General features: G+C 46.0%; 1 long non-coding RNA gene across 1 annotated transcript in view; it reads right to left on the bottom strand.

Moving 5' to 3' along the window:
- Window positions 1-7,259: 7,259 nt before the first annotated feature.
- Window positions 7,260-27,608, bottom strand: part of LOC143816479 (uncharacterized) — a 75,986-nt gene continuing 55,637 nt past the window's right edge. The window contains exon 4 of the long non-coding RNA XR_013223952.1: window positions 7,260-7,647. This is a non-coding gene — a long non-coding RNA (uncharacterized LOC143816479). The remainder of the gene's footprint in view (window positions 7,648-27,608) is intronic.

Below are 27,608 nucleotides of genomic sequence, written 5' to 3'. Positions count from 1 at the left end.
ATGTCCTGCAAAAAATAAACTGCCATACAGCTCTGTCAGCAAAGAAATAAAAAAGCTATAGCTATCAAAATAAAGAGATGCAAATACAATTCTTTTTCATCTAAAATAGTTTTTATTGTGGAAAAGCACCAAGACACTAAAAAATTATATAAATGTAATCGTATTAACCCAAAGAATAAAGCTGTCTTATCACTTTTACCACATGGTGAACGACATTAAGAAAAAAAAGGCAGTTCCTAAATTGCTGTTTTTGTTCATTCTGCCTCCCAAAAATCAGAATAAAAAGCGATCAGAAATGTTATGTGACCGAAAATGGTACCAATAAAAATATCAACTTGTTCCTCAAAAAACAAGCCCTTATATGACTCTGCCAGCAGAAATATAGGAAAATTATAGCTATCAAAATATGGTAATGCAAAAAGCTATATAAATCTGATATCGCTGTAGTCACACCGACACGAAGAATAAATCACTTATACCGCACGAGAAACAATGTAAAAAATAAATACCTGCTGTTGATTTCTTCATTGTCTTCCAAAGATCGCAGTAAGGTTCGGCTCACATTTATCCTGTTCTCTATGCTGAGCACTTACACCAGAGTATACTTGTAAATCTCTGAAATACAGTACGTGATTCAGACGGAACCCCTGATGGAAGATTTCCTATAATGAGGCAGATGAAGCACTGTGGACGCCATCTGACCTATGATCCAGCAGTGTCTGTCTTTTAAAGCAGGCATCAAAGCGCGTTTGGCCACAGTTTTGTGCACCTCTGAAAAAAAGGACGCTGCTGAACAGAGGCCATACAGAGCATAGAATATTTCTGCTGCCAGATTATAGTGAATGGATGAATGGATCAGTTGAGGGTTTAATCAGAATCACGTAATTCGGAGATTTAGATGGAAAACCCAATGTAAGTACTCAGCATAGAGCGCAGGATAAATGTGATCCAAAATGTTATGTAAAATGTTCCCAATGAAAGCTTCAACTCAATCCACAAAATAAGCAAATCCACACTCAGGTCCCTTATCTGTCAATGGAAATATAGGGACTTCCACATTACTGGTAGTACAAATGTTCTGGAAAGCGCTGTGGTTCCTTGCCCCCCAAAAGAAATCCAGCAAATTCTGTACCCCCAAATCCAAATGCCCTCCTCCCTTGTGAGCCTGACAATATGCCTAAACCATTGTTATCATCCACGTTTGGTATTTCTGCAGCGATGTTAGCCCGCTTAATTTACATGTGCATGTTTCCAGAAGCACGAGCTGAGTACAATGTATAGGTACTACAATGTATGGGCACTACAACGTACGGGCACTGCACTGGCAGGTTTTCACTCAACAAGATTGACTGTTGCTGGTTTCTGACAAACACCTATGGAGTAAAAATCGTCATTACACCTGTAGATAAATTCCTAGAGGAGAGTAATTTGAAAAATGGGGTCACTTGAGGGGGGATTCTGCTCTTTTGGCACTTAAGGGCTCTGTTTATGTAGTCTGCAAACTATTCTACGATAATTTTTTCTCCGAGAGTTTAATAGCGCTCGTTCCCTGAGCCATCGCCATGTGGCTAAGCAGTACATTACTGCCACATATGGGGTATTGCCATGTTCAGCAGATGTTGTGTGACAAATTTTCCCATATGACAATGTAAAATCTGGGGCTAAAACATTTTTTTTGTGTGGAAAAATGTAATTATTTTTTCTTCATTGTCCAATGGTGGAGGTTTTCTGACACACTCGTTTTGTCAATATGATCACTGCACCCCTAGATTAATTAAGAGGTGTAGTTTGTAAAATGGGGTCACTTATGGGGTTTTCTGCTGTTCTGACACCTCATGGGCTCTACCAATGTGACATGGCACTCTCACATCATTCCAGCAAAATGTGCACCAAAATATGGCACTCCTACCCTTCGAGTTTTGCACTGTGCCTCAAAAGTGGTTTTTCGCCACATATGAGGTATTGGCTTAGACAGGAGAAATGTCATAACATATTTTATGGTCCATTTTCTCCTACTATCCCTTTTGAAATCTGAGAATTTGGGGCCAAACATTTAGTTGGTGGAAAAAAATTTCCAATGACTCAGCCCAATGTTATAAAATCGCTTGAGGGTTAAAAATGCTCACTACACCGCTACATGAATTCTCCAAGAGGTGTTGTTTCCAAAATGGGGTCACTTGTGTTTTTTTTTGCCGTTTTGGCATGTCAGAGGATCGTCAAATGTGACATGACATTCACAATCTGTTCTAGCCAAAATTATGCTTCAGAATTCAATTGGCGCTTCTTCCCTTCCGAGCAACGCTGTGCGGCCAAACAGTAGTTTTCCGCCACATAAAGGTGTACTCAGAACAAATTGCACAACAAATTGTAAGGTCCATTTTCTCCTGTTACCCTTGTGAAAATGAAAAATTTGGTGCTGAAGCAACATTTTTGCAAGAAAAATGTTTTTTTTTTGGATTTTCATGGCTCAACGTTACAAAATTCTGTGAAGCACCTGTGGGTTCAAGGTGATTGCTACACCTCTAGATTAGTACCTTGAGGGGTGTAATTTCCAAAATGGGGTCACTTGGGGGTTTCTACTGCTTAGGCACATCAGGGCTCTCCCAATGCGACATGACATCCGTTCTCAATTCCAGACAATTTTGCGTCTAAAAAATTTTGCTTTTTCCCTTCTGAGCCCTGCCGTGCACATAAACAGTAGTTTTCTCCCCACATATGAGGTATAGCCACACTCAGGAGAAATTGTTCAACAAATTTTGAGGTCCATTTTCTCCTGTTACCATTCTGAAAATAAAAAATTTGGGCTCAAGTAACAGGTTCTGAAGTAAAATTTCTGTGAAAAGTAGAATGTTTTTTTATTTCTTCCACATTGCTTTAATTTGTGTGAAGCACCTGAATGGTTAATTAACTTCTTGAATGGGTTTTGATCACTTTGAGGGGTGCAGTTTTTAGAATGGTGTCACTCCTGGGTATTTTAATTATTTTATTTACATTTTGATGATTAACTTTTTACCCTTCTAACTTCCTAACAAAAAATTGTGCTGATGTATGGTAGAAGTGTGGTAAATGTTATTTATTAATTATTTTGTGCGATATAACTCTCATATTTAAAGGCATAAAAATGTGAAAATTGCTACATTTTCTAAATTTTCGGCAAATTTCTGATATTTTCACATATAAACGCAAGTCATATTGAACAAATTTTACCACTATCATGAAGTACAATATGTCACGAAAAAATAGTCTCAGAAGCACTGGGATCTGTTGAAGTGTTCTAGAGTTATTACCTCATAAATTCACACTGGTCACAATTGAATAAATTGGCCTGGCCATTATGGTGAAATCAGGCTTCTGGGTGAAGGCTAAAAAGGTGTCTTGTCAAACCTTCATATCTATCAAAAAGTGAGGTATATTTGCCTTTCTTAATTGCCAGTACTGCAATTTTATCATTAAAGTTTGCAACCGAAAGGATAAAATCAGAGACAGTTTTAGAATATTTTTATGATCGCTCTCTGAATTGCTGGGATTCATATATTTGTTAGAATGTTTTGAGCTATTTTTCAAAATATTTTACAAACTGGATTGTTTGTATATTGTAACTGGTGCCTACAAAGCTGTTCAGCTGATTTAGGCCATGTTCACACGTTGCGGATTTTACCGCGGATCCGCGGCGTTTTTTTCTGCAGCAGTTTTCCATGTGCTTTACAGTACCATGTAAACCTATGGAAAACCCAATCTGCTGTGCACATGCTGCGGAAAAAAATGCGACGAAATGGAGCGTTGTTTTTCCGTAGCATGTCAATTCTTTGTGTGGTTCTGCAGCATTTCTGCACCCATTGACTTGCATTGAGTCGGGCACATCCGCAGCAAAACCGCAGATGTAAAAAAGATCTGCAGTTTAACTGCGGAGGAAACGCTGCAGATCGGGAGGAGGGAAGTGTGTGGGCGGAGTGTGGGTGGAGACTGCGTGTCTGTGTGTGTGGGCAGGGTCTGCGTGTGTGAGTGTGTGGGTCTGTGCGGGGCTGCCCGGGGCGTCTGCCGAGGCTGTCGGGGGTCTGTGCGGGCTGTCGGGGGTCTGCCGGGGCTGTCGGAGGTCTGTGCGGGGCTGTCGGGGGTCTGCCGGGGGTATGTGTGGGCTGCCGGGGGTCTGCTGGGGCTGTCGGGGGTCTGTGCGGGGCTGTCGGGGGTCTACCATGTCTGTCGGGGTGTGTGTGTGTGTGTGTGCAGGCATCGTCCGATGGGACTACAAGTCCCATCGGGCTATGCCTGCTACAGTGGCAGTGATTGACACATTAGCCAATGATGGGACAGTAGTAGTCCCATCATCCGGCTAATGTGTTGAATGTAAAAAAAAAAAAAAAACACAAACATATAACAGTATATACAACATACAGTACATACAACATACAGTACATACAACATATAACAGAACTTACAACATACAACATATAACAGTACATGCAACATACAACATATAACAGTACAAACAACATACAACATATAACAGTACATACAACATACAACATTACATACAACATACAACATATAACAGTACATACAACATACAACATATAAAAGTACATACAACATACAACATATAACAGAACATACAGCATACAACAGTACATACAACATACAACATATAACAGTACATACAATATGTAACATATAACAGTACATACAACATACAACATAACAGAACATACAACATACAACAGTACATACAACATATAACAGTACATACAACATACTGTACAACAGTACATACAACAGTACATACAACATATAACAGTACATACAACATATGACAGTACATACAACATATAACAGAACATACAACATATAACAGTACATACAATATGTAACATATAACAGTACATACAACATACAACATAACAGAACATACAACATACAACAGTACATACAACATATAACAGTACATACAACATACTGTACAACAGTACATACAACAGTACATACAACATATAACAGTACATACAACATATGACAGTACATACAACATATAACAGAACATACAACATATAACAGTACATACAACATACAACAGTACATACAACAGTACATACAACATATAACAGTACCTACAACATACAACATATAACAGTACATACAACATATAACAGAACATACAACATATAACAGTACATACAACATACAACAGTACATACAACATATAACAGAACATACAACATATAACAGTACATACAACATACAACATATAACAGAACATACAACATATAACAGTACATACAACATACAACAGTACATACAACATACAACATACAACAGTACATACAACATATAACATACAATACATACATACAGTACATTCATACATTACATACAATACATACATATAGATATACAGTACATACAACATAGAGTACATACTCACCATCACCTTGTCACCTTGATCCCCGAAGCCATTGTCACCTGTAAAAAAATATAAAAAAAATAAAAACAATATACTCCCTGTGTCCGCAGATATCCAATTAATACCAGTGTCCCAGGACGATCTCCCGTGGAGAGCTGCAGCATCAGCTGATGCAACCGCTCTCCAAGGGCTCCAGGAATACAATGACGGAAGGTATTCTTCCTCCATGTATTCCTCCGCCCCTGTGAGAAATTGTCCGTAGTCTCACTTGTGGCACTGCTGTGTGGGAAAATTCCCACGCAGCATTGCCCTAAAGTGAGACCCTAAACTTAGGTAACCTCTTTAGTGATGCACTGCAGGAGCCATTGTCTCCTGTCAGTGTGTCAGTAGAGGCCTATAGAGCAGTAACATCACCCGATGTCACTGTTCTATAGGGGAGATCGTCGTAGAACACTCGTTATTAAATGGACTACGGCGGAAAGTGAGTATACGGTTTATTATTTTTAATTTTTTGCAGGCGATCGAGTATGGTAAGTATGGTTAAATTAAGAATATTTTAACCCTTTCACTACTATAGGATTAGTAATGGATAGGTGTCTTATTGATGCCTCTCCATTATTAACCGGGCTTAATGTCACCTTACATTAGCAAGGTGACATTAACCCCTTATTACCCCATATCCCACTGCTACAGGGGAGTGGGAAGAGAGGTGCTAAGTGCCGGAATTGGCGCATCCTACAGATGCGCCATTTCTGGGGCTGCTGCGGGCTGGTATTTGTAGCCAGGGGGGGCAAATATCCATGGCTCCTCTCTAGGCTATGAATATCAGCCTGCAGCTGTCTGCATAGCCTTTCTGGCTATAAAATATAGGGGGACCCCACGTCGTTTTTTTGGGGGGGGTCCCCCTATTTTAATAGCCAGTAAAGGCTATGCAGACAGCTGTGGGCTGATATTCATAGCCTGGGAGGGGCCATGGGTATTACCCACTTCCTAGGCTACAAATATTGGCCCCCGGCGGTCGGCTTTCTCCCCCTGGCGCAGAAAATTGCACGGGAGCCTACGCCTTTTTTTCCATTTTTAAAAAATTAAACGTTCATTAATAAATATAGGCCTTGCCATTATATATCTATGGATATATCCATAGATAAAACTATATATCTATAGATGGATAACTATGGCTATATCTATCTATAGATATATTTATAGATAGATATATCTGTAGATAGATATATCTATTTATCTGGCTACGGTTCACACATCAGGCTTTTGCCATCAGGCACAATCTGGCGAGTTTTGAAAACAACGGATCGGTTTTTTGTTCCACCGGATCCGTTTTTTTTCTCATAGAGTTGTATTAGCACAGGATTGCGCCTGATGGTCTCACGTTTCATCGTTTTTTTGCTGGATCCATCAGAAAAGCTGTTTCCGGCGGATAGAGAAAACGTACAAAAGAACGTTTTTTCTGTCCGGCGAAAAAACGCCCAGCGACGGATCCGGTGAAAAACGTATGAAACTGAGATGTGAAATGATGAATCCGGCCTCCGAATCCAGTTTTTCATGCATGTTTCCATTCAAATCATGCACATTTTCCGTTTTCTCTCTCTCTCAAAAAAACGGATCAGTTGCATCAGTTTTTCACTATTTGCAACGGATCCGTTTTTTCAAAAATTCGCCGGATCCTGCTGGAAAAAAACTGATGTGTGAAAGTAGCCTAACTATCCATATATCTATCTACATCTATCCATAGATATATCTATCTACATCTATCTATCTCATTCCTTCTATCTATCTATCTATCTATCTATCTATCTATCTATCTATCTGTCTGTCTATCTGCAACGAATGGAAACGGAGGCACAGATGTAGAAGTTCACATTCGTATTTATTGAGGTTAGATGTGGAACCACTAAACCACGGTCCGGGGGGCTCCGAAGTGGGCATTACTGCGTGAGCCCCAAACACCCGTAGTAAGTTCCCTCGAACAGGGACAGAGTGGAATGTCTGGAGGACACGGGTGCTACCTCCAGTTAGACCCCGTACTCATGGCGGCTGTCCCAGTGGAACAGACGGACCAGCAGGGTTAACGGATGCTGCAGAGCTGGCCGGAAGATACCGGGTGCTTGAATAGTAGCTGGTACCGGAAGTGCTGGCGAAGTCCGGAGGAGTGGCTGGCAGACTGGTGGGACTAGACGGATCCAGCGTAGACAGTGCGGATGCAGTCCTGATAAACCGGGTAACAGGTTTCAGAGACTCTGTGGAGACAGACAGTGTAAGCGGAGTACTTGGCAGATATTTCAGAAACAGAAACGCATGTTAACAGGAACTGGAAGTTAGCAACAGTGGATACTTGCTCCGGCGCCCTCCCTAAGGTGGAGGAGCTAGAAATAGTAACCAGCCACACGCTATTGGTTAGAGGCAACTTTTGGAAAATGCACACTGTCTCTTTAAGAGACCGGGAGCGAGCGCGCATGCAACCTAAGAACCCTGCCTGGGAACCTGCTGGCCGCATGCCAGGAAGCAGGAGAGGAAGGAGGGGCAGGAGCTGCATTCAGACAGCGTGAAGCCGGCACAGAGCGGGAGTCCCGACGGGGACCCCTAGGAGGTACAGGAAACGGACCAGGTGTAACACTATCCATGTGTGTAATGGAGTGTGGGTTAGACAAATGTAAAAGAGGAGGTTGGACAATGACATCACAAATCTTTTTTTTTTTGTTCAATAATACATCTTTATTTAGCTTTCAAAAACACATACAAAAACACATCAAAAAAAGCATAAAAAAATGCATCAAAAACGCACCTGCGTTTTCTGCCAAGAGCTGCGGATTTAGTGCAGAAAAATCCGCAGGCAAATCTGCAACGTGTGCACATACCCTCACAGGTATTACGCATGAGGAAGGGGGCACATCCTCCTGAAACGTCGCGTCCTATGAATATCAAATTCAGCATATCAGCTGTTGACTGATGTTACCACTTTTGGATTTTTCGTTCAAATATTAGAACTTTGTTCAACAAAGTCTGTAAAATATGAGTAGTCTTTCCATGTGAAAGTTGTCTTTACACTCTACATTTGCTTCATGAGGAATATATATGCCTTGTATAACAGTCATTCACCTTTGCAGCATTTTTATATGGATATTAAAGTGAAAGAAGCAGTTGCCGAAAACATGTACAGTCTACATAAAAAGGAAATGTAAAAAAAAAATATTTAGAAATGAATAATCAACAAACTGTACTATTTCAGTTCACTGTTCCTAATGAATGAACTGAATATTGTATTGGGTTTGCGGAGATAGGTACCGTAATTGGAAATAGTTGTGTATATTTTCCATTCACCAAAGAAAACAAATCCCTAGCTACTCAGGCTATGAAAAGCCCTGCAATCTCCATGGTTTGTTGTGATCCTTTGGGAAGTAATAAGGGTATGTTTCAATAGTTCCTATTCCATGATCAGAACATTGAATTTTGTGTGATTTGCTCGCATTTATTTAATATGCATGGATACCTATAGGGTAAGTTCACAAGTAGTTTTTTAAACATGGATTTTTCTAGCTGAAAAATTCACATCTAAAAACCTCATTATAAACATGGTTTTGGCAAGTTTTTGGAGGTTTGTTTTGTATGTGGTGTGTTTTTTCTGCTTCAATTGATTCAGTAGTCAAATTTTGAAAATATTTTTTCAAGTAAAATTGCTTTTAAGGCATGTGCATATTACGTCGCAAAATGGCATAAAACATGAACATTGTAATGCTGCTGGGTGTGGACCCACTACCCCACTGGCTGGGCTTACCCTGGAAGGGCATGACTAATTGACTACCTGGTTTTCACTAGCGCCTCTTAGGGTATGTGTCCACTCTCAGGATGGCCGGCATTTTTGGACAGAGCGGCAAACCCGCTCTGCCCTAAGCCCCGCCCCCTTCTGTGACGCGATGATGCCGGATGTGTTCATTGCACACATCCATAATGCAATAAAGAAAAAAACCTAGCACTCAATTGATGCGTATGTGAAATTTTATTTGTAGTACCCAACAGTGCTAGGTTTTTTTCTTTATTGCATTAAGGTGTGGGAGCCTACCTTAGCACCACTCATACAGTAGTGCACACGGTTTTTTTCTAATACATTGCACACATCCGGCATCATCGCACCCCACACATAGGGCCCTGTGATATACCTTGCGGAGGCGCAGCGTCGCAGCAAGGTACACGGACATGCTGCGATCTTAAAAGACGGGCAGCATGTCCGGAATCGCAGGGCCGCCGGGTGCATGTTACCACGCATAGTGGAGACGGGATTTGATAAAATCCCCTCCACTATGCTGTAACATCTGGACGCCAAATAATATTGCACACCCCACTTTTCAGTTTTTGAACTTCCACAAAAATTTGAAATAACCAATAAATTTCATTCAACTTCACAATTGTGTTCTGGAGCGCCCCCAGACTCAGGGCCACGGGGCACTCGGTACCGGGCCTCTCTGTCTCGATCTTGGGGTTGTCACGGTGGCCTGACCCGGTCCGTGACCCTGCTAAGGGGCGTCCAATTAAAGGTGGTGGTGCGTGGTGCAATGAAATAACGAAGACACAGGGTTGCAGTCTCTTTACCTCTTTACTGTAGGCTTCAGGATCCGCAATCCGGAGCACTGCTAACAGGGCTGGCTGAGATCGGCCGGTCCGAAGGCACATCCAGAGTTCCCTTTGCAGGTGGAAATCAGTGCCTACCTTCTAGCGCCTGTGTGTTGTAGTACTTCCCTGCTGAGCACCACAGGATAGTCCTCACAACTGTTGTGTCTGTTCCTGATGTTCTTTCTCACAACTCTCGTTTCTATTCTGATGTTCGTTCTCTCTGTCCCCCAGATGATTTGGCTAGGAGCCTTGTTCGCTAGGCCTCTGTCAGGATCCCACCCCTGACAGGGACCCCCCTGAATCTTTCCCCGCAACACCCTCTGCCACAGGATGTTGCCTGGTTCCAACCCAGTTAGCTTCTCACTAACTTCCTATCCGACCCCCAGTTTTACCAGATTGTGAGGAGTGGCCTAATACATAGTACCCTTTGCTCCCCCTGGAGGCCAGACTGTGAAGTGTATTGGTGCCTGTGATACCTGGTCAGGTGAACTCCTTCAGTGCAATCAGACGTACCATCACTCCCCTTAGTGGCAGAGCGATGTTACTGCAACGACCAGGTCTCTGGGGCGCTGCACTCCCCCCGGTTAAATCCAGTACTCCTGGACTGGGAAGAAAACAACAATACATGTCAGAAAAAAGACATACAATTTTTGAAATGCATTTGAACAAATACATTTTTAACAGTGCTTCCCTTTATGGGAGGTGAGGACTCTTGAACGTTACAAACAGAAACATGTTTAAATATTTTAAATAACATACTATAAATAACTTATATTACCCAGCCGGGTATTCTACTTAAGTGCAAATTCCGAACAATAATTTAACTCTTCCTTTAAGGGCGTATAAGCTGAACCCACTAAAGGCTTACTATAAAACTCTAAAATATAAATTACCGTATATACTCGAGTATAAGCCGACCCGAGTATAAGCCGACCCCCCTAATTTTGCCACAAAAAACTGGGAAAACGTATTGACTCGAGTATAAGCCTAGGGTGGAAAATGCAGCAGCTACCGGTGAATTTCAAAATTAAAAATAGATGCTCAATACCGTTCATTATGGCCCCATAGATGCTCCATATAAAGCTGTACCACATATAATGCTCTGCACCGTTCATTATGGCCCCATAGATGCTCCTTATAAAGCTGTGCCATATAGAATGCTCTGCACCGTTCATTATGGCCCCATAGATGCTCCACAAAAAGCTGTGCCCCATATAGAATGCTCTGCACCGTTCAGTATGGACCCATAGATGCTCCACATAAAGCTGTGCCATATATAATGCTCTGCACCGTTCAGTATGGCCCCATAGATGCTCCACATAAAGCTGCCCCATATATAATGCTCTGCACAGTTCATTATGGCCCCATAGATGCTCCATAGAATGCTGTGCCATATACAATGCTCTGCACCGTTGATTATTGCCCCATAGATGCTCCATAGAAAGCTGTGCAATATATAATGCTCTGCACCGTTGATTATTGCCCCATAGAAAGCTGTGCCATATACAATGCTCTGCACCGTTGATTATTGCCCCATAGAAAGCTGTGCCATATACAGTGCTCTGCACCGTTGATTATTGCCCCATAGAAAGCTGTGCCATATACAATGCTCTGCACCGTTGATTATTGCCCCATAGAAAGCTGTGCCATATACAATGCTCTGCACTGTTCATTATTGCCCCATAGATGCTCCACATAAATCTATGCAATATATAATGCTGCTGCTGCAATAAAAAAAAAAAACCGACATACTCACCTCTCTTGCTTGCAGCTCCACGGTGTCCCGTCTCGGCGTCTCTCCGCACTGACTGTTCAGGCAGAGGGCTGCGCGCACACTAGTACGTCATCGCGCCCTCTGACCTGAACAGTCAGAGTAACAGGACGGGAAGACGGAACGGCGCCCGGCGTGTGGAACGTGGACAGGTGACTATGAGATACTTACCTGCTCCTGGCGTCCCTGGCTCCTTATCCCGGACAGCTGGTCTCCGGGTGCCGCAGCCTCTTCCTCTGTCAGCGGTCACCGTTACCGCTCATTAGAGAAATGAATATGCGGCTCCACCCCTATGGGAGTGGAGTCCATATTCATAACTTTAATGTGCGGTACCATGTGACCGCTGAACAGGGGAAGAGCTGCGGCACCGAAGACCGTGGGACGGGCAGGGGGAGCGCCAGGAGCGCCGGGACTAGGTGAGTATGCATCACGCTCTCTCCCCCTCACCCGCCGACCCCACCGCCGACCGTGACTCGAGTATAAGCCGAGAGGTACACTTTCAGCCCAAAAATTTGGGCTGAAAATCTCGGCTTATACTCGAGTATATACGGTAACTTTTTCTTTATTTTTCTCTTCTAAGTGCAACATTTTCTTTTTACTCTCTGATTTGTCTTATGCAGGACCGCCTGTCTATCTGCCCAGGCCTACTGCCTCTTTTCTTAGTACAGGATCACTGAGCCATCCCTCCATGGCTCCTGGGAGGACTCTCTCACTAACCCCTATGGGTCTACTTCCTGTCCTCAATCTCTAGCAACATTATCAAACATTTTCTATAACTAACTAGCTGGCTACATATAACTTGCTATGTAAAACATTATTACTATTCACTTTCTTTTAAGGCAACATTAAGTGCAACTGGCGAACATCCCCTTTAAGAGGGAACCAAGTCTCTTTGAGGTAGCGCAACTTCTCAAGTCGCAAGTCCGTTTCCAGCAGGAACTCCTGTACTGTTTCCAGGAACAGTTTCTTCGAAAAGAGTTCCTTTTCTTGTAAAACCAGTAGGGGGCACCCTTAATAAGGTGCGAACTATTTACAGCACAGTTTGTGAACCATTCACCGTCCATGATTCGGCAGTCTTTTTAACATGGTAACGTACAAAAGAAGCAAAAACACAAAAAAAGCAAAAATAAAAGGGATCCTGGGTCAACTAAGGGATCCCTTTAAAAGTAACCCTGATCGGGTATCAGCTGCAACACGGAGACAAACAGTTAAAAGAACTATTTACAGTTGGTTGGGCTCTCGGGCTCATAGCAAGTTGCAAGATATCAGCCGGTAGTGAACACCTCCTGACTGCGGAGGCTCCAGTCCCCTGCTCTCGGCTGATGCGGTGTCGGTATCGGTGGTTTGTCTCTCAGGTGCAGTCAGGTCACCCGGTGTCTGGATTCAAATGTCAACTTTGGTTGCAAGCTCAGTAGCGGCAACAAGGCGCACGATGGCGATAGTAGCAAGATCTGTCAAATCCGGATTGGTCATGGTCGGGACAACAGGTGGCGCCTCTACAGGTCCGCAGCGTTGGACATTCCGGGCGCACCATCCTTGCGCGCTCCGGTGGCGAGTGTAGGTCACCTGATCCCCCTTTTGCAGTAATGGGTTGTCGCATCGGTTGCGGAACGGAGTCTTCACGTTGTAACTAGTAAAGAAGATGTCAGTCGGTAGTCCTGGTTCTTGTATCGAGCCCCAACCCCGTTTCGGGTGAAAGGCAAGCACAGTTCCCCGCTTTACCAAGTCTTTCTTGCCGTGTGGGGGCTTTGGGTTTTGTACTTTTGGTGGGTCAATTCATTCTGTCTCTTTTCGGTTTTTCCAGTGTAGAATTAAGCATTGTTTATATTGTTCCCAAGTGAGCGCAGCAATGCTGAAGCCCTCCTGCCTGGCCCCGTCCGGCCCAATCCGTGGGGTATCCCACTGGAAGAGCACCCCCTCTGAACTCACGTCTAGCGGTTTCCCCATCGTCGTTGGTAACGGAGGCACCAGCTTCTCCATAGTGTCGGGGGTCATCACCACCAGCTCCGCTGAGAGGAATCGGTCACTGTCGGGGCGGGGAGCGGTCGCGGGAGCACGATTGGTCGGGGGAGCAGGGACGCTTTCCATACCTGCGTCTGATGTGATTCCACCGATGTCGATCTGTTCCGTTGACGAGGACACTGGAATCGGCTGCAGCCCGGACCGCGGTTCCTCCAGGGCGGCCTCCTGGCACAGCTCCGACCTCCATTGCTTCGCATCGGCTGGCTCCGCTGCCTGTAGCTCCGGGAGGTCCGGATCCTCCAGCTGCGGTGGGTTCGGGGCCGTCTCCGGTGGACGAGGACAGGCCGGGATCACTTTGCCGTCGCTCGGGGACTCGCTGGTCGCCATCCCTGCTCCGGGATCTTCGGTGGCACATGCACGCTGCTCCTCCATTTTCTGAGGGCGTAGCTTCTTCTTCCTCTCATTCCCGCCGTTGCAAATCAGAAGACGGTTCTTCTCTGCTTCGGGGAAGGTCGTCATCTCGCAACAGTAGTCGGAGGGGGCGGTCGCCACGTTTGGCGCCGCTTTGATAGTCTCCTCCCATGGCACGCCCTTCTTCTTCTTCTGCGCTCCCCGTGGCGCTGCAATGGCGGCGGTTTTGGCGGGAACTTTTGGCGGCAAGTGGCACTCCACAGTCTTTACAATAAATCACAGTTCAAGCACAATTCAGACACAGTTCCAAGGCACACATGACCTGATTCTTCAGGCTTAAGTAGATTCTGTTCGTGATGCCAAGTTGGAGCGCCTCCAGACACAGGACCGCGGGGCACTCGGTACCGGGCCTCTCTGTCTCGGTCTTGGGGTTGTCACGGTGGCCTGACCCGGTCCGTGACCCTAGTAAGGGGCGTCCAATTAAAGGTGGTGGTGCGTGGTGCGATGAAATAATAAAGACACAGGGTTGCAGTCTCTTTACCTCTTTACTGTAGGCTTCAGGATCCGCAATCCGGAGCACTGCTAACAGGGCTGGCTGAGACCGGCCGGTCCGAAGGCACATCCAGAGTTCCCTTTGCAGGTGGAAATCATGCCTACCTTCTAGCGCCTGTGTGTTGTAGTACTTCCCTGCTGAGCACCACGGGATAGTCCTCACAACTGTTGTGTCTGTTCCTGATGTTCTTTCTCACAACTCTCGTTTCTATTCTGATGTTCGTTCTCTCCGTCCCCCAGATGATTTGGCTAGGACGCACCCGTATGATGGGTAGGCCTGGAGTTCTTCCGGGACCCTAGTGTTGCCCCTCTCTTACAATTGCCTCCTATGTCTGCTTAGGTGATTTAGGTGAGACAGCCAACCTATAATTAACTGTCCTGCCGCTGTTTGAAGTAATGCTTGGAGCCCAATACTTCCTCGGCGTTCCGGCCACCGGCTACGCGCCTCAGTAGGATGTTGCCTCGATCTTACGGCACGACTCCTACTGGTGTTATCTCCTTTTTGCTGTGATCTCGTTTCTCACTTCTCCACAATAAACCTTGCTTCTTGTCCTTTCTTGAGATACCGCCGCAATGTAGTGCAGGCGCGGTTCCTTAATGTTCTGCCTTGTTCGCTAGGCCTCTGTCAGGATCCCACCCCTGACAGGGACCCCCCTGAATCTTTCCCCGCAACACCCTCTGCCACAGGATGTTGCCTGGTTCCAACCCAGTCAGCTTCTCACTAACTTCCTATCCGACCCCCAGTTTTACCAGATTGTGAGGAGTGGCCTAATACATAGTACCCTTTGCTCCCCCTGGAGGCCAGACTGTGAAGTGTATTGGTGCCTGTGATACCTGGTCAGGTGAACTCCTTCAGTGCAATCAGACGTACCATCACTCCCCTTAGTGGCAGAGCGATGTTACTGCAACGACCAGGTCTCTGGGGCGCTGCATGTTCCACTTGTTGTTGATTCTTCACCAAAAATTTACATTTTGTATCTTTATGTTTGAAGCATGATATGTGGGAAAAGGTTGAAAAGTTCCAGGGGGCCGAATACTTTCGCAAGGCGCTGTATATAGCTTTGTCGCCATAAAAGGAGGGGGGCTCAGACACATTTCTTGCACAGGGGCCCCAAGCTGTCAGTGTCCGCCCCTGCTGCATGTGATCATGGTGCTGACGTCACTCGCCCGCGCTGAAGAGGCAAACACTGGTGGCAAGTGCTCCAGTGGAGCTGAAGACACCAAAGATTAAGTGCAAGGGGGGCTTTATCATGTGCGGGGAGAATTTGAGTGGGGATGGGTGTTTTATTAAGCGTGGGGAGAATTGGAGTGGTGATGGGGGGATTTATTGTGTGTGGGGAGAATTTGAGTGGGGATGAGGGGCTTTATTATGTGTGGGGAGAATTGGAGTGGGGATGGGGGGATTTATTATGTTTGGGGAGAATTGGAGTGGGGATGGGGGGATTTAATGTGTGTGGGGAGAATTAGAGTGGGGAAGGAGGGATTTATTATGTGTGGGGAGAATTTGAGTGGGGATGAGGGGCTTTATTATGTGTGGGGACAATTGAAATGGGGATGAGGAGATTTATTGTGTGTGTGGAGATTTGGAGTGGAGATGGGGTTATTTATTGTGTGTGGGAAGATTTGTCGTGGGGATGGGTCTTGGGGCGCATTAATGTGTGTGGGAGATTTGAGGACACAAAATGAAGAGCAAAGGGGGAGATGGTTGGCATGTATGAGGAAACAGTACAGGAAAATAGGGGGCATGTATGAGGAAACAGTACGGGGGAATGGGCAGCATGTATAAGGAAACAGTATAGGGGAATGAGGGCATGTATGAGAAAACAGTACAGGGGAATGAGGGCATGTATGAGGAAACAGTACTGGGGAATGAGGAGCATGTATGAGGGTATGTAGCGCCCCCACTGCCGCAGGGCCGAGGGGTACCCGGTACCGGGCCTCTGAGTCTCTGCTCTGGGGTTGTCACGGTGGCTAGGCCCGGTCCGTGACCCTGCTGAGGGGCGTACAGTGATAGATATAATGGATGATGGGGGTGGTGAGGCTGTGGTGGTGCGGTGCAGTAAATAACGAGGACACCAGGTTGCAGTCTCTTTACCTCTTTACTGAAGATCTCTGGGTCCTCAGTCCAGAATCCGGATAACCAGGCTGCGCAAGTCCGGCCGGTCCAATGGCACCTCCAGAGTTCTCTTTACAGGTGGAAATCTGTGCCTTCCTTCTAGCGCTAGGTGTTGCGGTCCTTCCCTGCTGTGCTTACGGAAAGTCCCCACAACTGTTGTGTCCGTTTCTTAAGTTCCCTCACAACTCGATTAGATGATGTCCTGCTAATCCTCCGTCCCTCCCGGTGTTATGGTTGGGACGGCACCCGTATGACGGGTAGGCTCGGAGCTCTTCCGGGACCCTAGAGTCGCCCCTCTCCACAAGTTGCCCCCCAAGACTGCATAGGTGATTTAAGTGAGACAGCCCGCCTTAGACTGACTGTCCTGCCGTTGGTTTAGAGTATTGCTTGAAGCTGAATATTGTAATACTCCCTCGGCGTTCTGGCCGCCGGTTGTGTGCCTCAGTAGGATGTTGCCTCGGTCTTACAGCATGACCCCTACTGGTATTCTCCTTGTTGCTTTGATCTCGTTTCTCACTCAGCACAATCTATCTCGTTTCCAGTCCCTTCTTGGGTACCGCCGCTATACTGAGCAGGCACGGACCCGTTACGTTCGCTCAAGTTGCCAAGCCTCTGTCAGGATCCCACCCCTGACAGAGACCCTACCGAGTCTTCTCCTGCAACACCCTCTGCCACAGGATGTTGCCTGGCTCCAACCCAGTCAGCTTCTGTCTAACTTCCTGCCTGACCCCCAGTTTACCCACTATGGTGGGGAGTGGCCTAGTGAATAGAACTCTTAGCTCCCCCTGGTGGCCCAGCTGAGAAATGTATTGGTGTCTGTGATACCTGATCAGATGAACTCCTTCAGTGCCATCAGACGTACCATAGCTCCCCTTAGTGGCGGAGCCACAGTACTGCAACGACCAGGACTCTGGGGCGCTGCAGGTACAGTATGGGGGAATGGGGGGCATATATGAGGAAACAGTATGGGGATGGGTACAGACAGTAAGGGGAGCAAACGGGGGAATGTATGCAGACACAGTATGGGTAGCGATATGAAAAATGGATGTGGACAGAGTACGGGGAGTGAGGGTGATGGAATGTGTGCAGACTGTAATAATTATAGGGGATAACTCAGGAGACTCTGCGTGAAACAAGACAACTACAGGACACAGTTTTATAAGTGGTAAAGTCTATATTATCACACGGTGATTCAAACAGGTGCAGAGAGAAACTCAAGTCCACAACACTTGGTGTAAATATTAAACGCAGCTTAGCAGTCTATAGGAGACTTCAGAGGAAAATGAAGTCAAGCAGAAAGTCAATGAAGCACAGTTATTCTTGAGGATACTTGACACGAATAAGTCCTTGTCTTAGTCCAAAGACAGATAGATATGCTTATAAGGCAGTTCAAATAACATCTTAGCTCAACCAGGGAGGCCTGGTTAATAGTCTCAGGTTTTTGCAGAGCAGCAACAGCTTACATGTCCAGCAAATGCAGATGGAAGTAAACACGAGCAGCAGATGAAGGAGGATTACTGGAAACTGGTGTATGCAGCAGGAACTCAGAGCAGAGTAGCAGGATCACCACACAGGTTCACAGGAACAGGTGTTGTGAATTTGGATTCTGGGCTCCCCCGGTGGCTACTGGTGGAATTGAACTGGTGTCTTCATCTTCTCTGTTCACCTGTTCCCATCAAGATGTGGGAGTCGCTATATAACCTTGCTGCTCTGTTAGTTGCTTGCCGGTCAACAATGTTATCAGAAGCCTCTCTGTGCTTGTTCCTGCTCCTAGACAACTACTAGATAAGTTGGACTCTTGTCCATGTTTGTTTTTGCATTTTTGTTCCAGTTCACAGCTGTAGTTTCGTTACTGTGTCTGGAAAGCTCTTGTGAACAGGAATTGCCACTCTGGTGTTATGAGTTAATGCCAGAGTTTTAAAGTAATTTCTGGATGGTGTTTTGATAGGGTTTTTAGCTGACCATGAAAGTGTCCTTTCTGTCTTCTGCTATGTAGTAAGTGGACCTCAAATTTGCTAAACCTATTTTCATACTACGTTTGTTATTTCATCTTGATTCACCGCCAATACATGTGGGGGGCCTCTGTCTCCTTTCGGGGTATTTCTCTAGAGGTGAGCTAGGACTAATATTTTCCTCTGCTAGCTTTATTTAGTCCTCCGGCTGGTGCTGGGCATCTAGAATCAACGTAGGCATGCTACCCGGCCACTGCTAGTTGTGCGTTAGGTTTAGTTCATGGTCAGCTCAGTTTCCATCTTCCAAGAGCTAGTTCCTATATATGCTGATGCTATGATCTCTTGCCATTGAGATCATGACAGTTTGACCGGCCCACTAAAGGGTTAAAATCCTTGGCTGAGAAAGGAGAGAAATAAGTAGTCTGCTGAAATTTTTTTTTTTTTTTTTTTTCTCTCCTTTGAATGGCTCTGTGTTCACCTGTTTGCAATGGATCTTCAGAGTGTAACTGCAGGTTTGAATAATCTCGCCACGAAGGTACAAAATTTGCAAGATTTTGTTTGTCATGCACCTGTATCTGAGCCGAGAATTCCTTTGCCGGAATTTTTCTCGGGGAATAGATCTGGGTTTCAGAATTTTCGAAATAATTGCAAATTATTTTTGTCCCTGAAATCTCGCTCTGCCGGAGATCCTGCACAGCAGGTCAGGATTGTGATTTCCTTGCTCCGGGGCGACCCTCAAGACTGGGCTTTTTCATTGACACCAGGGGATCCTGCGTTGCTCAATGTGGATGCGTTTTTTCTGGCCTTGGGGTTGCTTTATGACGAACCTCATTTGGAGCTTCAGGCAGAAAAAACTTTGATGTCCCTATCTCAGGGGCAAGATGAAGCGGAAATTTACTGCCAAAGATTCCGTAAATGGTCTGTGCTTACTCAGTGGAATGAGTGCGCCCTGGCGGCGACTTTCAGAGAGGGTCTCTCTGATGCCATTAAGGATGTTATGGTGGGGTTCCCTGTGCCTGCGGGTCTGAATGAGTCCATGACAATGGCTATTCAGATCGATAGGCGTTTGCGGGAGCGCAAACCAGTGCACCATCTGGCGGTGTCCACTGAGAAATCGCCAGAGAGTATGCAGTGTGATAGAATTCTGTCCCGAAGCGAGCGGCAGAATTTTAGACGGAAAAATGGGTTGTGTTTCTATTGTGGTGATTCTACTCATGTTATATCAGCATGCTCTAAGCGCACTAAAAAGCTTGGTAAATCTGTTTCCATTTGCACCTTACCGTCTAAGTTTATTCTATCTGTGACCCTGATTTGCTCTTTGTCATCTATTACCACGGACGCCTATGTCGACTCTGGCGCCGCTTTGAGTCTTATGGATTGGTCCTTTGCCAAACGCTGTGGGTATGATTTAGAGCCTTTGGAGACTCCTATTCCTCTGAAGGGGATTGACTCCACCCCATTGGCTAATAATAAACCACAATTCTGGACACAAGTAACTATGCGTATTAATCCGGATCACCAGGAGATTATTCGCTTTCTGGTGCTGTATAATCTACATGATGATTTGGTGCTAGGATTGCCTTGGCTGCAATCTCACAACCCAGTCCTCGACTGGAAAGCTATGTCTGTGTTGAGCTGGGGATGTAAGGGGGCTCATGGGGATGTACCTGTGGTTTCCATTTCATCATCTATTCCCTCTGAAATTCCTGAGTTCCTGTCTGACTATCGTGACGTCTTTGAAGAATCCAAGCTTGATTCGTTACCTCCGCACCGAGAGTGCGATTGTGCCATAGATTTAATCCCGGGTAGTAAATACCCAAAGGGTCGTTTATTTAATCTGTCTGTGCCTGAACATGCTGCTATGCGTGAATATATAAAGGAGTCCTTGGAAAAGGGACATATTCGTCCATCGTCATCTCCCTTAGGAGCCGGTTTTTTCTTCGTGTCAAAAAAAGACGGCTCTTTGAGACCATGTATTGATTATCGGCTTTTGAATAAAATCACTGTTAAATATCAATACCCATTGCCGTTGCTGACTGATTTGTTTGCTCGCATAAAGGGGGCCAAGTGGTTCTCTAAGATTGACCTTCGTGGGGCGTATAATTTGGTGCGAATCAGGCAGGGGGATGAGTGGAAAACCGCATTTAATACGCCCGAGGGCCACTTTGAGTATTTAGTGATGCCTTTTGGTCTTTCAAATGCTCCGTCAGTTTTCCAGTCCTTTATGCATGATATTTTTCGCGATTATTTGGATAAATTTATGATTGTGTATCTGGATGATATTCTGATTTTTTTTGGATGACTGGGACTCTCATGTCCAGCAAGTCAGGAGGGTTTTTCAGGTTTTGCGGTCTAATTCTTTGTGTGTGAAGGGTTCTAAGTGTGTTTTTGGGGTACAGAGGATTTCCTTTTTGGGATATATTTTTTCCCCCTCTTCCATTGAAATGGATCCTGTCAAGGTTCAAGCTATTTGTGATTGGACGCAGCCCTCTTCTCTTAAGAGTCTTCAGAAATTTTTGGGCTTTGCTAACTTTTATCGTCGATTTATTGCTGGTTTTTCGGATATTGCTAAGCCATTGACCGATTTGACTAAGAAGGGTGCTGATGTTGCTGATTGGTCCCCTGATGCTGTGGAGGCCTTTCGGGAGCTTAAGCGCCGTTTTTCCTCTGCCCCTGTGTTGCGTCAGCCTGATGTTGCTCTACCTTTTCAGGTTGAGGTCGACGCTTCTGAGATCGGAGCTGGGGCAGTGTTGTCGCAGAAAAGTTCTGACTGCTCCGTGATGAGGCCTTGTGCCTTCTTTTCCCGTAAATTTTCGCCCGCTGAGCAGAATTATGATGTTGGGAATCGGGAGCTTTTGGCCATGAAGTGGGCTTTTGAGGAGTGGCGCCATTGGCTTGAGGGGGCCAGACATCAGGTGGTGGTATTGACTGACCACAAAAATTTGGTTTATCTTGAGACTGCCAGGCGCCTGAATCCTAGACAGGCGCGCTGGTCATTATTTTTCTCTCGGTTTAATTTTGTGGTGTCATACCTACCGGGTTCTAAGAATGTTAAGGCGGATGCCCTTTCTAGGAGTTTTGAGCCTGACTCGCCTGGTAACTCTGAGCCCACAGGTATCCTTAAGGATGGAGTGGTATTGTCAGCCGTTTCTCCAGACCTGCGGCGGGCCTTGCAGGAGTTTCAGGCGGATAGACCTGATCGTTGCCCACCTGATAAACTGTTTGTTCCTGATGATTGGACCAGTAGAGTCATCTCTGAGGTTCATTCTTCTGCGTTGGCAGGTCATCCTGGCATTTTTGGTACCAGGGATTTGGTGGCAAGGTCCTTCTGGTGGCCTTCCCTGTCACGAGATGTGCGAGGCTTTGTGCAGTCTTGTGACGTTTGTGCTCGGGCCAAGCCTTGTTGTTCTCGGGCTAGTGGATTGTTGTTGCCCTTGCCTATTCCTAAGAGGCCTTGGACGCACATCTCGATGGATTTTATTTCAGATCTGCCTGTTTCTCAGAAGATGTCTGTCATCTGGGTGGTGTGTGACCGTTTCTCTAAGATGGTCCATTTGGTTCCTCTGCCCAAGTTGCCTTCTTCTTCCGAGTTGGTTCCTCTGTTTTTTCAAAATGTTGTTCGTTTGCATGGTATTCCTGAGAATATCGTTTCTGACAGAGGGACCCAATTCGTGTCTAGATTTTGGCGGGCATTCTGTGCTAGGATGGGCATAGATTTATCTTTTTCGTCCGCTTTCCATCCTCAGACGAATGGCCAGACTGAGCGGATTAATCAGACCCTGGAGACATATCTGAGGTGTTTTGTGTCTGCTGACCAGGATGATTGGGTTGCTTTTTTGCCATTGGCGGAGTTCGCTCTCAATAATCGGGCCAGCTCTGCCACTTTGGTGTCCCCGTTTTTCTGTAATTCGGGGTTTCATCCTCGATTTTCCTCTGGTCATGTGGAATCTTCGGATTGTCCTGGAGTGGATGCTGTGGTGGAGAGATTGCATCAGATCTGGGGGCAGGTGGTGGACAATTTGAGGTTGTCCCAGGAGAAGACTCAGCTTTTTGCTAACCGCCGTCGTCGTGTTGGTCCTCGTCTTCATGTTGGGGACTTGGTGTGGTTGTCTTCTCGTTTTGTCCCTATGAGGGTCTCTTCTCCTAAGTTTAAGCCTCGGTTCATCGGCCCGTATAAGATATTGGAGATTCTTAACCCTGTTTCCTTCCGTTTGGACCTCCCTGCATCCTTTTCTATTCATAACGTTTTTCATCGGTCATTATTGCGCAGGTATGAGGTACCGGTTGTGCCTTCCGTTGAGCCTCCTGCTCCGGTGTTGGTTGAGGGTGAGTTGGAGTACGTTGTGGAGAAAATCTTAGACTCTCGTGTTTCCAGACGGAGACTCCAGTATCTGGTCAAGTGGAAGGGATACGGCCAGGAGGATAATTCTTGGGTGAATGCATCTGATGTTCATGCCTCTGATCTGGTTCATGCCTTTCATAGGGCCCATCCTGATCGCCCTGGTGGTTCGGGTGAGGGTTCGGTGCCCCCTCCTTGAGGGGGGGGTACTGTTGTGAATTTGGATTCTGGGCTCCCCCGGTGGCTACTGGTGGAATTGAACTGGTGTCTTCATCTTCTCTGTTCACCTGTTCCCATCAAGATGTGGGAGTCGCTATATAACCTTGCTGCTCTGTTAGTTGCTTGCCGGTCAACAATGTTATCAGAAGCCTCTCTGTGCTTGTTCCTGCTCCTAGACAACTACTAGATAAGTTGGACTCTTGTCCATGTTTGTTTTTGCATTTTTGTTCCAGTTCACAGCTGTAGTTTCGTTACTGTGTCTGGAAAGCTCTTGTGAACAGGAATTGCCACTCTGGTGTTATGAGTTAATGCCAGAGTTTTAAAGTAATTTCTGGATGGTGTTTTGATAGGGTTTTTAGCTGACCATGAAAGTGTCCTTTCTGTCTTCTGCTATGTAGTAAGTGGACCTCAAATTTGCTAAACCTATTTTCATACTACGTTTGTTATTTCATCTTGATTCACCGTCAATACATGTGGGGGGCCTCTGTCTCCTTTCGGGGTATTTCTCTAGAGGTGAGCTAGGACTAATATTTTCCTCTGCTAGCTTTATTTAGTCCTCCGGCTGGTGCTGGGCATCTAGAATCAACGTAGGCATGCTACCCGGCCACTGCTAGTTGTGCGTTAGGTTTAGTTCATGGTCAGCTCAGTTTCCATCTTCCAAGAGCTAGTTCCTATATATGCTGATGCTATGATCTCTTGCCATTGAGATCATGACAAACAGGTATATAGCCAGGGAGTCACCAGATGTCAGGAGCTGGATGCAAGGCAGAATACTCTAGCACAGACTGAAGGCTGGACTGGAGTTTTATAGCAGGAAGACAAAGTGCACATGAGACCAAAGACGCCATCTTGGAAAAGGGCAGTAATGCACAAAAGGTAATAAAAATGTTCAGAGTCCTGACATTACTCCCTCCTTAGAAGCGGCCTCAGGACGATCCTGGACCTGGTTTCTCAGGGAATCTCTGATGAAAACGAGAAATCTTCTGTTGGGCATTGATGTTTTCCACAGGTTCCCAAGAGTCTTCCTCAGGGGGATATCCCTGCCATCTTATCAGATATTGGAGCCGATTCCTGCGAATCCTGGAATCAATAATTTCCTCCACCACAAATTGTTCTTGCCCATCAGTCACCATAGGCTGCGGAGGTGGCACAACACGTCCCTGGAAGGTATTAGCTACGTTCACATTTGCGTTGTTGTGCGCAGCGTCGGCGACACAACGCATGCACAACGCATGCACAACGCAGCGTTTTGTGACACATGCGTTCATTTTTTTGACGCCAAAAAACTGCATCATGCAGCGTTGTCTGCGCCCTGACAGTTGTGCCAAAAATGACGCATGCGTCACAAAACGCTAGACAACGCATGTCCATGCACCCCCCATGTTAAATATAGGGGCGGATGACGCATGCATCGCCGCGGCTGCGCCCGACGCAACGCAAATGTGAACATAGCCTTAGGAGATACAGGCTTTAGTAAAGATACATGAAAAACTGGGTGTACCTTCATAGTCCTAGGCAGCTTCAGCCGGCAGGCCACAGAGCTCACAATACCGTTGATCTTGAAAGGGCCAATGAATTTCTGTCCAAGTTTTTGTGAAGGAACGTTTTGTTAGGGTTTGCGGAATGCACCGAATATATTTATTGATGTGATTGGTGCGTTCGCAACCCGGGATCCACCGTGCAGGAAATATCCTGCCGCTAAGTAAATGGCGGCACTATATGGCGGTATTAACCAGCTCTGTTAGCTTCACAGAGCGGCCCAGAAAGCAAAGCTCTGTGCCCTGTTAACTCTCACAGAGACACAGGCTAACTACCCAGAAGAGAGCAGTCAGTGGTCATGCATGCACACAACACTCCTCGCCGGAGGTGCCAGCATTCTAGGGGCTTATTTCAGCCAGGTCCCTGAATACTCTCATACACAATCTCCTCGCCGGAGGTGCCAGCATTCTAGGGGCTTATTTCAGCCGGGTCCCTGAACACATTCACGCATATGACCACAGTGGCGCAAAGCATGCAACTTTAGAAGATACTAGCGCATGGCTGTGAGGCCATGCGAGCCTTAAATAGCTGCAGCACGTACAGGACCTTAAAGAAGAGGACCAATGAGAGACTGCTACTGAGTCTGCGTACCTACAGGACCTTCCTAGAAAGACCAATAGAGTTGGCTGCACTACCTGAACATGTGACCCTAGATCTCCACTGAGAGATCTTACCCTGGGCATGCTCAGTGTGTGCAAAGCAGGACTTAGTCCCAGAAAAGCCTGTTCGCCGTAGATCAGTGCAGGGTACAATAGCAGAGCCTGGAGAGGCAGCAAAATCCCTTTGCACCGAATCAGACTCAGTGAGACGCTGGGACCGACGTCTCCGCTGAGCAGGCTCCACTGCGGCCGAAGGAGAATGGGAGACCGCAGCAGAGACGGATCGAGATTTCCCCCTGTGCAGCAGAGGAAACTCGACTCCTAACATGTTTAACTTCAGATTCTTAGTTGCTAACCACACGGAATCTCCTACCTTGAACATGGGTGCAGGTTTACGGAATCTATCACCCGATCTCTTATAACGTTCTTGAGCTGTGGTCAGGGATTCCTTCAGAACCTCCAGATTTTGCCTCATCACAGTCAGCCTTTCCTCCACTGCCGGAACCAGAGAATTAAATGGAGACCTAGGTAAGATACACGGACGATAACCCAGATTGGCAAAGAAAGGTGTAAATTTAGTGGAGGCGCTCTGAGAATTGTTATATGAAAATTCGGCTAACGGCAGCAACTCCAACCAATCATCCTGGAGATGGCTGACATAGCATCTTAGATATTGTTCCAGCGTCTGGTTGGTCCATTCAGTCTGACTATTTGTCTGGGGATGGTAAGAGGAAGAGAGACAGACATTAATATTGAGTGCAGAGCAAAACCCCTTCCAGAAACTTGAAGTGAACTGTACTCCACGGTCAGAGATGATCTCATCTGGGACCCTGTCATGATCTCTGCAGGCAGAGATCATAGCAAGCCTATAGAGGGACAAGCTCTCGGAAGATGGAACTATACTGACCATGAACTAAGCCTGCCGCGCAACTAGAAATAGCCAGGTAGCATTTCCTATTTATCGCTAGATGCCCAGCTCTGGCCTAAGACCTAAATAGCTAGCAGAGGGAAATATAAGACCTGGCTCACCTCTAGAGAAATATTCCAAAGAAGACAGTAGCCCCCCACATATAATGACGGTGAGTTCAGATGAAACAACAAACGCAGCAGGAAAATAGTCTTAGCAAATTTGAGGTCCGCTTACTAGATAGCAGAAGACAGATAGTATACTTTCATGGTCAGCAGAAAAACACTAACAAAACACCATCCAGAGATTACCTTAAACTCTGGCATTAACTCATAACGCCAGAGTAGCAATCCCTGATCAACGAGAGCTTTCCAGACACAGTAACAAAACTTCAGCTGTGAACTGGAACAAATAGGCAAAACAAAACATGGACTAAAGTCCAACTTATCTAGTAGTTGTCTAGAAGCAGGAACAAGCACTGAGAGGCATCAGATAACATTGTTGACCGGCAAGAAACCACCAGAGAAATGAGCTTAAATAGCGACACCCACTACTGATGGAACCAGGTGAAACAGGAAAGAGGATGACAAGTACAATTCCACAAGCGGCCACCGGGGGAGCCCAGAATCCAAATTCACAACAGTACCCCCCCCTCAAGGAGGGGGCACCGAACCCTCACCAGATCCACCAGGGCGACCAGGATGAGCCCTATGGAAGGCACGAACAAGATCAGAAGCATGAACATCAGATGCATTGACCCAAGAATTATCCTCCTGGCCGTAACCCTTCCAGTTGACCAGATACTGGAGTCTCCGTCTGGAAACACGAGAGTCCAAAATTTTCTCCACAACGTACTCCAACTCACCCTCAACCAACACCGGAGCAGGAGGCTCAACTGAAGGTACAACAGGTACCTCATACCTGCGCAATAACGACCGATGAAAAACGTTATGAATGGAAAAAGACGCAGGGAGGTCCAAACGGAAAGAAACAGGATTAAGAATCTCCAATATTCTATAAGGGCCGATGAACCGAGGTTTAAACTTAGGAGAAGAGACCCTCATAGGGACAAAACGAGAAGACAACCACACCAAATCTCCAACACAAAGCCGAGAACCAACACGACGATGACGGTTGGCAAAACGCTGAGTCTTCTCCTGGGACAACTTCAAATTGTCCATAACCTGCCCCCAGATGTGATGCAATCTCTCCACCACCGCATCCAC

Source organism: Ranitomeya variabilis, chromosome 3, assembly GCF_051348905.1.
Source record: "Ranitomeya variabilis isolate aRanVar5 chromosome 3, aRanVar5.hap1, whole genome shotgun sequence".
NCBI classification, from domain to species: domain Eukaryota; kingdom Metazoa; phylum Chordata; class Amphibia; order Anura; family Dendrobatidae; genus Ranitomeya; species Ranitomeya variabilis.
Note: the sequence above shows the minus strand (reverse complement) of the source record. Positions and strands in the feature narration are given on the sequence as shown.